Below are 14321 nucleotides of genomic sequence, written 5' to 3'. Positions count from 1 at the left end.
GGGCTTTCTGATGCCGCAATGTTTCAGAGTCAAACGTACATAACTGAAGTCATACGGCAAGGGCCAGATGCATGCTGCTCATGGTTCAGGCACCATCTATCCGCTATCAGGTTCTCTTTAAAAATGCCTTAAACAACAGCAATGTGTAAGAATCCTGTGACAATACAGAAAAACAGAGAATTGTATCCACACTTGCAGGCAGTAATTCATCGACACAAATCTGGGGCATGCGGCAAACACAATTTTAACAACTCATTCAAAAATGTAAGAAGAAGATTGCATGTTTGCCAGAGAATGTCTTTTAAAACCGATATATAAATGGCAAATATGGTAAAATCCAATAATATTCATGAAGTCTTCCTGCAACACAAACTGGCATTACTCCGAATAAGACTTGCATCCTACAGCAGTTGGCAAAGGAGCATGAAGTGGCGCTCACCGGACGCTTTATTCTCTTATTTGCACACTGAACGGCACAAGACCTCACCAAGGACGGGAGGGGCCCAGTGCCCAGATCTGTTACAGTGGGTAGCAGACGCCATCTGCTGATCACAAGTGATCATGCAGCAATTTTTTTTTTTAAATTAGTATAATCGCTCGTCTGCTTGTTCATTTTTCCATGTTCCAGCAGTTTCTTCTACACAGCTGTAGCACGACAGTGGGGTGGGGCCTACAGTGAACCCCATAGGAGCACCACAGTGGGGTGGGGCCTACAATGAACCCCATAGGAGCACCACAGTGGGGTGGGGCCTACAATGAACCCCATAGGAGCACCACAGTGGGGTGGGGCCTACAATGAACCCCATAGGAGCACCACAGTGGGGTGGGACCTACAGTGAACCCCATAGGAGCACCACAGTGGGGTGGGGCCTACAGTGAACCCCATAGGAGCACCACAGTGGGGTGGGGCCTACAGTGAACCCCATAGGAGCACCACAGTGGGGTGGGGCCTACAATGAACCCCATAGGAGCACCACAGTGGGGTGGGGCCTACAATGAACCCCATAGGAGCACCACAGTGGGGTGGGGCCTACAGTGAACCCCATAGGAGCACCACAGTGGGGTGGGACCTACAGTGAACCCCATAGGAGCACCACAGTGGGGTGGGGCATACAGTGAACCCCATAGGAGCACCACAGTGGGGTGGGGCCTACAGTGAACCCCATAGGTCAATACTTTCAAAAACTGCCCTTTATTCTCCGTTCTGTAGGCCACTGGTCGCTTTAGGAGTATGACCCACAGGATGGTGCAGGCACACCCAGGTCAGCATGTGCAGGGCACACTACGACACCACTGCTTAACTTATGATTCTGTCTGGCATTATTATTTATACATGGGCACTAGGGGGCATTATTACTTTTTGGAGGGGCACTACTAATTCTTAGAGGTACTAAGGGAGGGTTACTGCAGTTATGGGCAATAAGAAGGCATTATAAATTGATAGAGTGGTACTTAAAAGCCAGTATTTCTTTTTGCAGATATTATTAACTTTTAGGGGGGCACTTAGGGGGCATCATTTATTTGTAGCTTCACTCGGGGTAATATAAATTATTAAAGGGACACTTGAGGCTTTATTACTTGTCAAGAGGGTACCTAAGAGGCATTAATAGTATGTGAGAAGACACTAAGGGGGTATTATTACTTCACAGGGGCACTTGGGGTATTATTACTTTATAAGGGACACTTGGGGGGGAGTGTTACCTTATTAGAGAATGCTCAGGGCATTATAACTTTATAAGGGGTAATTCAGGGTATTACTACCTTGTAAGTGGTACTTGTTGTATTGGTACTTTATAAGGGGCACTTGGGGCAATATTACTTCGCAAGGGCACACATGGGTACTATTACGTTATAAGGCGAATTTAGGACATTACCTTATAAGAGAATGCGCAGGGAATTACTACCTTGTAAGTGGCACTTGGGGTGTCAGGTATCAGTTTTCCTGTGGTACATTTACTGCGTTGTGGACTATTACCATCTCGATCACAATTTTGGGGCAATGTGTGGCACAATCTACTAATTCTGAATCACTATCCCGGCCATTATTTCTTTCAGGAGCGCTGTCTCACACTGTTTTGATGGTAATGTAAGCAATGACACCCATATTTCTAAAATTTGTCCAACATAGCAGGTGCAATAAAATGGACAAATTGGGCAAGAACATGCTGAAAATTGGAAGCCGCAGTGGTTGGGGCTTAGGTATGTTGGTAATAGGTGGAGATGGTGCTGAAATTGTGAGAAGTCAGATGTGCCGGGGTTGAAAGCTCTGAAGGTGAGTTATGACATGGAGAAGTTGTCATGATGGTCTGGGCCTGGTAAAAACCAGAAAAGTGAAGGAATCTAATCAGAGAGTCTTGGTATAGTGATTTATATTAAAGGCTGCTCCCAGGATTGATAATTATCCCCTATCCACTGGATAGGGAGAAACGTATTAATCACTGGAGGTACGGGCAATGTGATCCCATGGGTAGAGCTCTGCAGAGCTGCATCTTGAATGGAGCAAAGGTGCACATGCTCTGCTCTATTCATTGTCCATGGGACCACCTGAAATGGCGGGACACAGTACTCTATCGCTGGCAGTCCCATAGACAATTAATGGAGCAGAGATCTCCATTTACTCCATTAACTTTATTCCTCTCCGGAGCTGCCGCCTTTCAGTCATGCAGATGTCCCGGTGAGGCTACAGTCACCGATCACATGACTGTGAGTGGCTACAAGCACGCCCCAGCATTTTGACTGACAGCCAGCTCAGGAAAAGCTATGACTCTCAGGAAGTAGCTGTAGACCTGTTCCGAGCCCCCCTCTCACTATGGACCCTTGTATGTAGTCAAATCAGTTACAAAAGTAGTCACAATTATTAGAGGGGCTTCCACTGTAAGCCCACTGGCAACTTGCCAGGCAATAGAGGGGTACTGATGAGCCTCCACAGGAGCTGTGGACTGACAAATAGATTTGCTGCTAGATTTTATAAAAAATCAATACATTATATGTACTCAAAATGGTGTTGACCTGCAAAACTTGTTTTGCAGAAAAATAAGCCCGGATACAGATAGTTTGACATGGAAAAAGCAAATGGCTCTGGAAACGTTGGATTCAGACCCTTGTTTTGAGCAATGGATCCCCCAAGATCAACAGTACTTAAAGGAGTTGGGGTTCATGCCTGTAGTCACTCTAAGTCACTGTTGACTTGTGAATCCTCACAGAATGCACACTGTCTGGATTCTCCAGTGCTGGGAGGGCGCGTGATCACAAGTATACAATTTGCATACATGCAGTCACATGCCGACTAGACGTGCACGGCATCACTCAATACACGTCTAGTCGGAATGTGTCTGGAAGTATGAAAGTAGCATAGCAATACATATTAAATAATCAATTACAATAATATACCAAAAAAAGGCAACAAAAATGTAATTTGTTTAAGAATCTTTTTCATCTACTCTAGCTTTTTCAATCAGTAAAACCACGTCAAGAAAGCTCAACAGACACTTAATCAAATAAGGTAGAAAAAAGTTCCATACACAAAAACAGCGTCTAAGAAAACACCAAAGAAAGCACCAAAGAATCTAAAACCAGCATATAAAAAAACAAACGTTCTCCTTAGGAGGCCATATTGTATTTTCTGTATAGGCATTAAGAAAGTGTATGAGAAATTACTCTGCTGGCCCTGTCTCAGTTTGTACAGCAAAGCTGCAGAAATGGGGAAATTGTGACTGTTGTAAAAAACTGCAATTGTTAAGTGTTTTAAAATATACAGAATGCCTATAAGAAAAACAAGAACTAAATAAAGTCATTATGTGGTAGAAAAAAAACTTGAAAATATTCATTTTCATGATTTTACCACCAGATGGTGCCAGTTTACAAAAAATGATCCGAATCTCAACTAATCTGCAGTATTCTAACAGTATTCACCAAAATGAAGAATTTAGAGCAATTACTTATACACATATATTCACTTACTTTATTGATCACTTTCTCAGCCAGAAAAAAAGAACAAATATTGGCACTCAACCTCCAGCAATATCTTATTATTTTCCTTATATTCTTGCACACTTGGGATATACGATTAATGAGAAATTATATTTTGTCAAAAAATGCACAAAAAAAAAGTAATGAATCCATTATTAGATGTGGCTTTTTTTTGCCGGATCTTCAGGTTGACATCCATGTTGTCAGAGGCCTTGGTACACAATAGCCTTTCGATGGCGACGTTATACTGGGTGTGTGGGATCCCGTTGCATCAATTTTTATTAATTTTATGTTGTATTGGAAATTATTCTACTACAATTAATGGATTATCCGACTGCAAAAATGTTCTGATGGCTGAAAATGGTAAAAGTAAATCAAATGAATGGTGTATTCCTCCATCATTACCAGATCTCTTGCCATCCATAGCACCATGGCACATGACCGCAGCACTTCATCCACTGGCGACACACAGATATAGCTTCAATCTCCTGGGCCAAAACGCAAAAGGGTCCCTCACCGTACCTGTGTAATACTGGTACCTTCATATGTGGCAAATAAACCTTTGGGATCTTAACATTATTAGTTAGCTGCAGCTTCAGGCACAAGTATTTGGTGCTGAAATTTCTGCACCTCCCGGCAGGAAAAACGCAGAGGCAAAAATGAGTATTTTTGCTGCATTTTTACTCGCATTTTAGTACAAATTTTTCCCTACTCATTAGCATAGGTGAAATCTGCAGCAAAAAAGCTGAAATATCTTCACCAAATCTGCAGGTCGCAAATAAGCACCTTGTACATGAGACTTCAGGATTCTCATTCACTTTGCTGGAGTCAGGAAACCCGTCAGGTTTTGTGACAAATCTGCACTGAAAAAATGCAGCAAAAACGCAACGTGTAACCCACTATCATCTATCAATTATAACTTCTCCTATAGATAAATTATTATAACCCATGTAAACAGAATTCAACACAAAATGACTATTCACACCAAGCACATGCATTAAGTGCACTTTATGTGCCAATTCCATGGGTGCACTCAGCGTCTGTGCTTGGTTTGTGCAGTCATTTCCTGTTGACGGACTCCCTTTAGCTACTTGTGGACCGTCAATAGACCCAAATCATCTAGGTGGTCCTCATTTTACTTTGCGGAGACGTTCTAAAATGACAGTGCTCACGATCTTGCAGCTGCAGAAGTGAAGAGCTACTATCAGACACAGCCAGACTCCTCATATTATTTTTTTTTTCTAAATATACTTATTAGATTTTTTTTTCACAACCAAAGACAATGTAAAACAGGGAACACAGACCCCTTATATCACATAAACACGTATATGCTTACATAAAAGACTATCAATTATATGGCTCGACCATGCGCCACGTTCTCCTGGTCACCTAATGCATTTCACAATTCTCATGTTTAGTTTCTCCCTTCTCTGTTGTTACTGTTCCTATTAGTCTCTACTGAGACTATTGATGTTTTATCCTTTGTAGATAATCCCAGATGCCCAAGAATTCCTTTAAGATTTTCTGGGAGGTACCACTCAGATAGTATAAAAGGTGTCATCATTTGCTGTATTTCTAGATCTGTGCAGCTATGTAGCATAAAGGATCTCCAGTTTCTAAAGAACTGTGGTGCGTTTTAATCTTTTTTTACGTTCTATACACTCAATGGCAATCAAGTGTTTCATTTGATCAGTCACCTGGGATATCGTAGGTGTGTTAGGCTGCAGACATCGCTGAAGAAGACATCTCTTCACTACCAGACATGTTGAGAGAAACAGTATTGGGGGCTTTGTATTTCCCCCCCGAAGACCCATTTTCTGTGTCTATGCAGTGAAATAGGAATATTATGGCCTTTAATGACTCGTGTTTCCAGATGTCCTGTGATAATCACGTTATCTGTTCCCAATAATTCTTGGTTTTATTGCAATCCCATATCATATGATCAGTTCTTTCAGTCTGGCATTTAGGACATTTAATTAGTCTAACAAGCATATGTAGGGTTGGTAGGAGGTCAAAACCAACTATAGCCCTAATGTCATGCTGCTGCAATGCAGGTAAATGCAAGCTCCACTAGATGGCAATAGAGTGGAGGGAAGACTGCACACAGCAAGGCCGACCTGCAATGCAGTGGCGTGGCCACCACCCGGTGGCAGCAGAATAGTCAAACTAGCCAGGTCAATATAAGACTGTAGCGCAGTACAAAAGGAATAAGTAAACACAGAGTCAAAGTCAAAAACAAGCCAAATGGGTCAGTACCTGTCAGGAGCAGATATGCAAAAGACAAGAAACAAAACAACACATCAGGGTCCAAGCCAAGTCAAAACCAAGGAGTCAATACACAAAAGGGATCACTGAGTCACGAAGGGAAGAAGAGCAAATGGGGCCAGCTACACATGCCGTAGGCAGAAACTATGTCCTCCCATCCTGGCCTCATGTGTTTCCTTCTGCCCTATATATTTTCCCATCCTGCCCTCTATGTGTCTCCAATGTGCCCCAACTGACATCTCCATCCTGCCCCATCTGACATCTCCATCCTGCCCTATCTAACGTTTCAATCCTGCTCTATCTGACGTCTCTATCCTGCCCATCTGCTCCATTTTCCCCCATCTGTCCCAAGATCCCGTCTCATCTGTCTCCATCCTGCCCCATGCATCCCTTTATCCTGCCTCATCTGTCTCCATATTTTGCCACTTTCAGTACAAAAGTTTTTTTTAAAAAAAGAAGTTTCTCCTTACCTGGTCGTCTTCCCCATCCACTTGAGGTGCAGACTCACCGGCGCATGACAGTGATGTCATAGACCAGCGACGTGGACTTTGATGTCAGGTGCCAGCATGTGATTGGCTGGTGGCTGTTGACTATTGCTATATGGGTCTGCACAGCAATAGATTTTAACTGAACATGCGTCCTAGGAAGCAGGTTCAGTTACTTAACCGGCAGGATCCTGTCCCCAGTGCCCGGGGAGCAGAGGGTGCCCGAGACCGGGCCCCCCTCTGCTCACCTTGCCCCATACCCCAGTAAGAGCAGTAATGCCCTGATGGCAGCCCTGATGTGAACAGTAAGAAACTGAAAAATGATAGTGTTGGCCCCTGCAAAAACAGTCTGGGGGAAAGGTAAGAAATGGATGAGGGAAAGGCCAATCTGCTAATTGCATTTTTCTCTACAGTATTTACACAAGAATATCCAACGAGACTGCATGATGAAAAATGCTAGAAATTTTCCTTTAGATGTTACGTAGTTAACCCAGCAATAAGTACAGTTCCGCCTCACTAAAATGAACAAATCTCCGAGCCCGGATGGCAAACATCCCCGAGTTGTACCGTAGACCGACAATTATTTTGAATATTCACAGATTCAATAATAATAGGGTCTGTACCACATAGGACTATGTACCACATAGCAAATATGTTGCCAATATTCAAAAAGGGGGCAAAATTTGAGCCTGGAAATTATAAGCTGGTAAATATAATCTCTACTTTGGATAAAATCTTTGTGAGCTTCTTAAGAGATGCTAACCTGCAGTATCTCAAGTAGATTATCCTTATGACCCAGCATCAACATGGGTTACAGTAGGGAAAATAATCATTTGACACACTGCAAATTTTGCAAGTTTTCTGACCTACAAAGAATAATTTTAATCGTAGGTACACTTTAACAGTGAGAGACAGAATCTAAAAAAAATCCAGAAAATCATATTGTTTGTTTTTCACATAATTAATTTGCATTTTATTGTATGAAATAAGTATTTGATACAATAGAAAAACAGAACTTAATATTTAGTACAGAAACCTTTGCAATTACAGAGGTTAGACGTTTCCTGTAGTTCTTGACCAAGTTTGCACAAACTGCAGCAGGGATTTTCACCCACTATTCCTTACAGATCCAAAGACATACTGATAGGAATTCTAGATTGTGAGCCCCATCGGGGACAGCGATGATAATGTGTGCAAACTGTAAAGCGCTGCGGAATATGTTAGCGCTATATAAAAATAAAGATTATTATTATTATTATTATTATTATTATTATTATCTTTTCCACATTTTCAGGTTTTGGGGCTGTCATTGGGCCACATTAATCCTCCCGTCAGAGATTTTCTACTGGGTTCAGGTTTGGCTAGGCCACACCGGGACCTTGAAATGCTTCTTTAAGAGCCACTCCTTAGTTGCCCTGGCTGTATGTTTTGAGCCAATGTCATGCTGGTAGACCCAGCCACAACCTATTTTCAATGCTCTTACTGAGGGAAGGAGGTTGTTAGCCAAAATCTCACAATACATGACCTGATACATCCTCCCGTCAATACGTTGCAATCGTCCTGTCCCCTTTGCAGAAACGCTCCCCCAAATTGTGATGTTTCCCCAACTATTCTTCCCGGTTGAGATGGTGTTCTTGGGTTTGTACTCATCCTTCTTCTTTCTCCAAACATTGCTAGAGTTGATATCAGAAAGTTCTATTTTGGTCTCATCTAACCACACATCCTTCTCCTATGCCTCCTTTGGATCATCCAGATGGTCATTGGCAAACTTCAAACAAGCCTGGACATGTGCTGGCGTGAGTAGGGGGACCTTGCATGCCTCACAGAATTACAATCCATGACTGCATAGTGTGTTATTAACGGTAATGTTTGAGACTGTGTTCCCAGCTCTCTTCAGGTCATTGACGGGGTCCTCTCATGTAGTTCTGGACTAATTCCTTACCTTTCTTGGAATCATTCTTACCCCAGTAGGTAAGATCTAGCATGGAGCCCCAGCCCAAGGAAGACTGACAGTCTTCTTGTCTTTCTTCCATTTTCTAATAATTGCACCAACAGCTGTTGCCTTCTCACCAAGGTGTTTGCCTATTGTCCTGTAGCCTATCCCAGCCTTGTGCAGGTCTACAAATTTGTCCCTGGTGTCATTAGACAGCTCTTTGGTCTTGGCCATGGTGGAGTGGTTGGAATGTGATTAACTGAGTGTGTGGACAGGTGTCTTATATACAGGTAACGAGTTCAAACACGTGTAATTTATACAAGCAATGAGGAGGGCTTATTAAAGCATAACGCCCAGACCTGAGTCCTATTGAAAATCTGTGGGTGACCTGAAGAGGCGCTGTGTACATGAGATGCCCTCTATATATTACAGATTTGGAGCTACTGCGAAGAAGAGTAGGCAAAGACAGCCAATTCTATATATGCCATGCTGATAGACTTCTACCCAAAAAGCTATTTAGGCTGGTGTGGTGCATGCCAGTCTTAATGAAGTGTTCACTGGAGTGCAGACACCTGATTCATTAACGACTTAATGAATTAGGTGCATCTGTTACCCAGCATGTGCCGCCGCCAGAGTATGTTATGCTACTATAGTGGCGCATTGTATAAATTATTAATGAATTTGATGAATTATGATAAAATTGATGGACGGGCATGACTATGACCCATCCAGCCTGTGCTACACCTATATTGGCTTAGCTGGTCGGGACTAGCTGGTAAAAGCCAAAAAACACAATATTGAGTCTCAAAAATATTGAGACTTATTGAGGTATTTACTCCAGATTTCTGGTGTTAACATTTTAGTGAATCGCCCTCTGAATGCTGTGAGAAAGTCAAAGTGTACTTCAACCAATTATTTAGCTTATTAGTTTTTCATTTTCACCCAGAAAGAATTCAGTTTATTTTTTCAGTTGAACGCTACAGATTATGGGTGACATTAAAGGTGCAAAAAGTATTGAAATTATTTTTCTCAAAAGAACAACAAAAAATTCCAAAAAAATGTGTCTGGTTAGGAATGTTGGAAAATGGCCTGACCCTGAACTTGTTATTTAATAACTAATTCTTTCACCAAGTCTATTCCATGCAGAACCTAAGTTAAAAACAAAATAAGCAAATACCCTTTAGTAAGTGAATAAATAGTAAACGTACACGTAAATAACATATGGTACTTAGTTAACATTGTTTTGATTAAAAAAATGTAAAAGCCATCCCACCACGACAAGGTGACCCCAATCGGGATGGTACCCAACTGTTGCAATTCAATTCACTATGTGTCAGCATATGTAAAAATAGATAAGGGCAGTGTGGGACCTGGGTCCCGAATGTTCAGACGCCTGCCCATGGTAAGCTATATAAACAAAATAATCAGCCCAAAAGTGGAAAATCTAAACCAAAACCAAAAAAACAGTCGGACCCAGGTCCCGCAGTTGCTGACACATAGTGAGTTGAACTACAAGATTTAGGTACCATCATGATTGGCGTACAATTTGTCGCGGATGGGTTTTACTTTTTTTATCAGAAAAATGTTAACTAAGTACCCTATGATATTTATGTGTACTATTACTATTTACTTACTACAGGGTAGTTTCTCATTTTGTTTTTATCTTAGGTTCTGCTTGTTAAATGGCCACCGTGTGAAGGCACACCTATGAATTGCATTTATACCAACAAGTGTATTCCATGGTAAACACCATACAACATGAAAGGGTTCACTAAAGGGCGGTAAACTTTATATACTGCATTTCTGTGCAACGTTTTTGAGTATTGGACAAGTGGCATATAAATTGCTCCATTTTTAGAATAAATTGCATTAAATGTGCCCAGCCGGTTTTATAGCTAAACTCTTGGACTATGCATAAATTAGCGGTAGCAACTAAGAGTTAAAATGTCTTCTCTAGTAGAAGTTATCAGTGTGCTGCACAGTCATGCATAAGTACCATGTGGGCATCTTTCTTCTGTTTTACTCTTAAATTATTTATAAATGATTGCTTTACTGTCAGCTCGGTAACTTCACATTAGTTTAGGAGACAGATCAGCAGTCATTTAGTCTTGTATTTCTTATTGATGCTGTATATTTTCATGTCATTTAGTGTGTAACAAAATCGGAATTGATAAATAACTTTGCTTTACGATCTTTTATTCATACTCTACCTCCGGTCGGTCAGGGCTTGTCAAGTTCAGGACATGTTCAGAATTTACTTATCTTACATTTTCGATGAAGGAATCATAACTAATCCTTTAGGTGAGGTCTTCCGATCTCTAGGTTCTGGATCATGATGCCCATGGTAATTCTAAACTCAGCTATAGTTAATCCAAAAGTCCTCCATATGCCTAATCAGGTGGACTTGTCATTTTCGCAAACATAATGCTTCTGATTAAAACCAAATATCTCTGTTTTTGTCTCATCCAACCATAACATATTGTTCCATTAGCCAACTGGCTTGTCGAGGATGTCTTTAACAAGCTTCAGGTGGGGAGCAATTCTGATTTTGGAGAGCAGAGGCTATCTCATTACAATCCTGCCATGCACACCATTTTTGTTGAATGTCCTCATGAAGGTGGACTCATGAAAAATAATATTAGAGGCCTTTAGTTGTTTAGAAGTTATCTTGGGTTCCTTTGCGTCCATGCAGATTTTAATATACCTTCCTTTTGGAGTGATCTTTGTTGGCCGTCCAAGCCAGAGAGAAGGTAATAATGGTCTTCAATTTCCCTCACTGGTACACAATTTGTGTGACTTTGGATTGGTAACGTTGTCACGGTAAAGGATGCTTGCTTGCATTCGAGACTAGTTGTTTTTTATACTATTTTTTCATTTGGATTGTGAAGTTTTACGTATATTAATAAAAAACATTATTTTAACCTTTTGGAACTGGAATAATCTTTATGGATTTACTTTACCTTTTTAGATGTCTTGTCAAGGAGCAGTCTGTGCACTAAGGGTCATTGCTACCTCATGGAGGAGGTGAGCTGGTTGCCTTTTTTCTTTTTGATGTTCTGGATTGGTGGAGTCCAAACATTTTAGAGATAGTTTAGTAACCTTTTCCAACTGGTTTAGCATACTAATTCTCTTTCTGAGGTCCTCAAAAACCTCCTTTGTTCAAGGCATGATACACTTCTGGAAACATGTTGTGAAGATTAGATTTTTGTTTGATCCCTGCTCTTTAAATAAAACAGGTTAGCCAATGGGTTGACAGTTGTTATCCTGCATGAGTCATCATTAGAACTACAAATTCTACATTGCTGCAAAGTCCCTGGGAGGGTGAGGAGAGGACCAGCTGGGTAAGTAGTTATAGAGTGGTGGAGCTGGACTGCCAGGGACTTTAGATTGATATAGAATTGTAGTTCTAATGATGAATCATGCATGGAAAAAAAACTTCCTGTTTTTACATAGAGCCTAGAAGGATTTAGCTAGTCTGTTTTTAATCAAGTGTTGACATAGCCTAATGAAAAAAAGAAGTATTAACTGGGGGGGGCAAAATGAAAACTTGTAAGTTCACAGCGCCATATGATATGATGATTGCAATGGACAAGAAAAAAGGTAGAGACCGCGCATAAGGGAGTACACTAGAAACAACACACAGTAAAAATAGTATGCAATGCCACAGCACATGGAGGCCTATGATGAAACAAAAAAAACCCTTAGAAGCTGTAGGCCCTTCTGATCAATGAATCCTTCTGATCAATAGACAGTGATACACAAATAGGCTGGGCAGAATCACTGATGTGAATTAATACATGACCAGCAACAAAATAAAATCAAATAGAATAGGATAGACCCCTCGGCATTAATGGTAACCGTACCTGTGACCCGTGTGTTTCGCGTGGGGAAGCTGTAGATGTGCCGGTAGATGTGGCTATATGATAAGCCGGAGTTCAGGCACCACAGTACCAGGTGCGGGGCTAAGCGTGGTGCTGTAAGGTAGAGTGTCTGGCGTCAGATATATGGATGTGGTGGTAGGTCGGCAAATACTGGAGTGCTGCCGCACAAGGGCGCGGCAGGGAGGCTGCGTAGAGCCAGGGAAGGCCCCGGCCGGTGGCGTCCCTGGATATGAGCACGAGGAAAGATGGCCTTTCAATTCCTGGGGCTGTGTTGCCGTCTTTAAGTCTTTGGTCCGGTTCAGCAGATTCTGTTCCCTCCTGGGATCTGGCAATGCCCCGGCTGCTCCTATACATCTGCCCAGGGCAAACGTGCCCGGGCTACTCCTGGGAGTAGCAGCTTCCTATAGGCTGCTGTCCCAGCCCACCAGGTTAACCTCTACTCTCCCTATCTCTAGCAGGCATGACAATTAAAGGGGAACTCCCCATAATACACAATATAGCGTAGTATAACATTTATTACAAGTTCCACAATACACATTAAGAACACATACATTACTGTAAGTCAATACACACATTTATCATAACAGGGGTCGCATACATCCCGTGTGGGGGAGGGGCAAATTAAGGTCTCCACCACCTCCTTACATAGAGAAAAAGCAAGAGAAAAGGCCATTGGAGCCATGGAAGTGTCATGGGAGGTAAATATAGTGTTTTTCATTTACAAAACTGTAAAAACTATTTTTTTCAGCACTTAATATCCGTAAGTCATTGTGGGATCTGTTGCTGATTTCCCCTATATGTATTATTCACTTTGTTGCCAACACATTCCTTTGCAGATTTTCTGCCCAGATTTTATCTGGCAGGCAAATCCTCCATGTGTGAAAGTAGACTTGATGGCACATTGAAGCTGGTGGATTTTTTTTCATTGAAGTCCAGGATAGAGATGAATGGATCTGACAAGATTCAATTTCACTAACCGCGAAGCACTATCATGTTCCTTATCATAGAGACAGAGAGAGAGAGAGACTGTTCGTGTTTCGGGGCAGACTGTAGGCAGGTCTCTTCTTGGTCTCTCTGGTCTAGTTTAGGAAGATAAGACTCTGCCTATAGTCCCACCCCGGAGCACGGGCATCTCATTAACTGAAACCTTCTAACACTGATTACACAAGAACCACATGATAGATTTCTTCACTCCAGGTATCATTTTAATCAGTGTAACAGCGGCAACATGACAATGCCTGTAGTTTACTTAGCAAAATCCTGCTTTAAGCCGTCCGTGAGTTTTTGGAACCTAAAGAAACTTATATAGATTACTTTGGCTGTAATTATTATTTTAGAGTATACAGGGAATCAGCTAATGTTTTCATATCAAAATTATGGTCTGTAGACATGTATCACTTATAATCATGATGATTTATTATGGTTTTCCTATTTGTAAAAATATTGTCTGTGATTTTTTGGCAAGCTGTCTGATACACATTGGTCGTGGACTCTGCTTCCCTCGCCTCTGACTGCTGCCCTCTGTTGTGCTACACACCAGATTTTGCGGGTTGCCCAGAATGACTTGGTGATGTTGCCTCCCTAATACTATTTAAGGCCCACTAAAACACATACTGGTATCTTTGCATTGAGACTTTAGTTTCCATTGTTTGGTGTGCTCCAACTTTGATCCTGCATACCTACAGCTCAGAAAGTTAACCCTTATTTTGTCACTTCTGCATTCACTCTTTCTTCGTTCCACTGCACCTATACTTCTGGTCCTGAGACTCCTGCATGTGTCGAGTCCTT

Source organism: Ranitomeya imitator, chromosome 9 (assembly GCF_032444005.1).
Source record: "Ranitomeya imitator isolate aRanImi1 chromosome 9, aRanImi1.pri, whole genome shotgun sequence".
NCBI classification, from domain to species: domain Eukaryota; kingdom Metazoa; phylum Chordata; class Amphibia; order Anura; family Dendrobatidae; genus Ranitomeya; species Ranitomeya imitator.
This window is presented reverse-complemented; position numbering follows the sequence as displayed.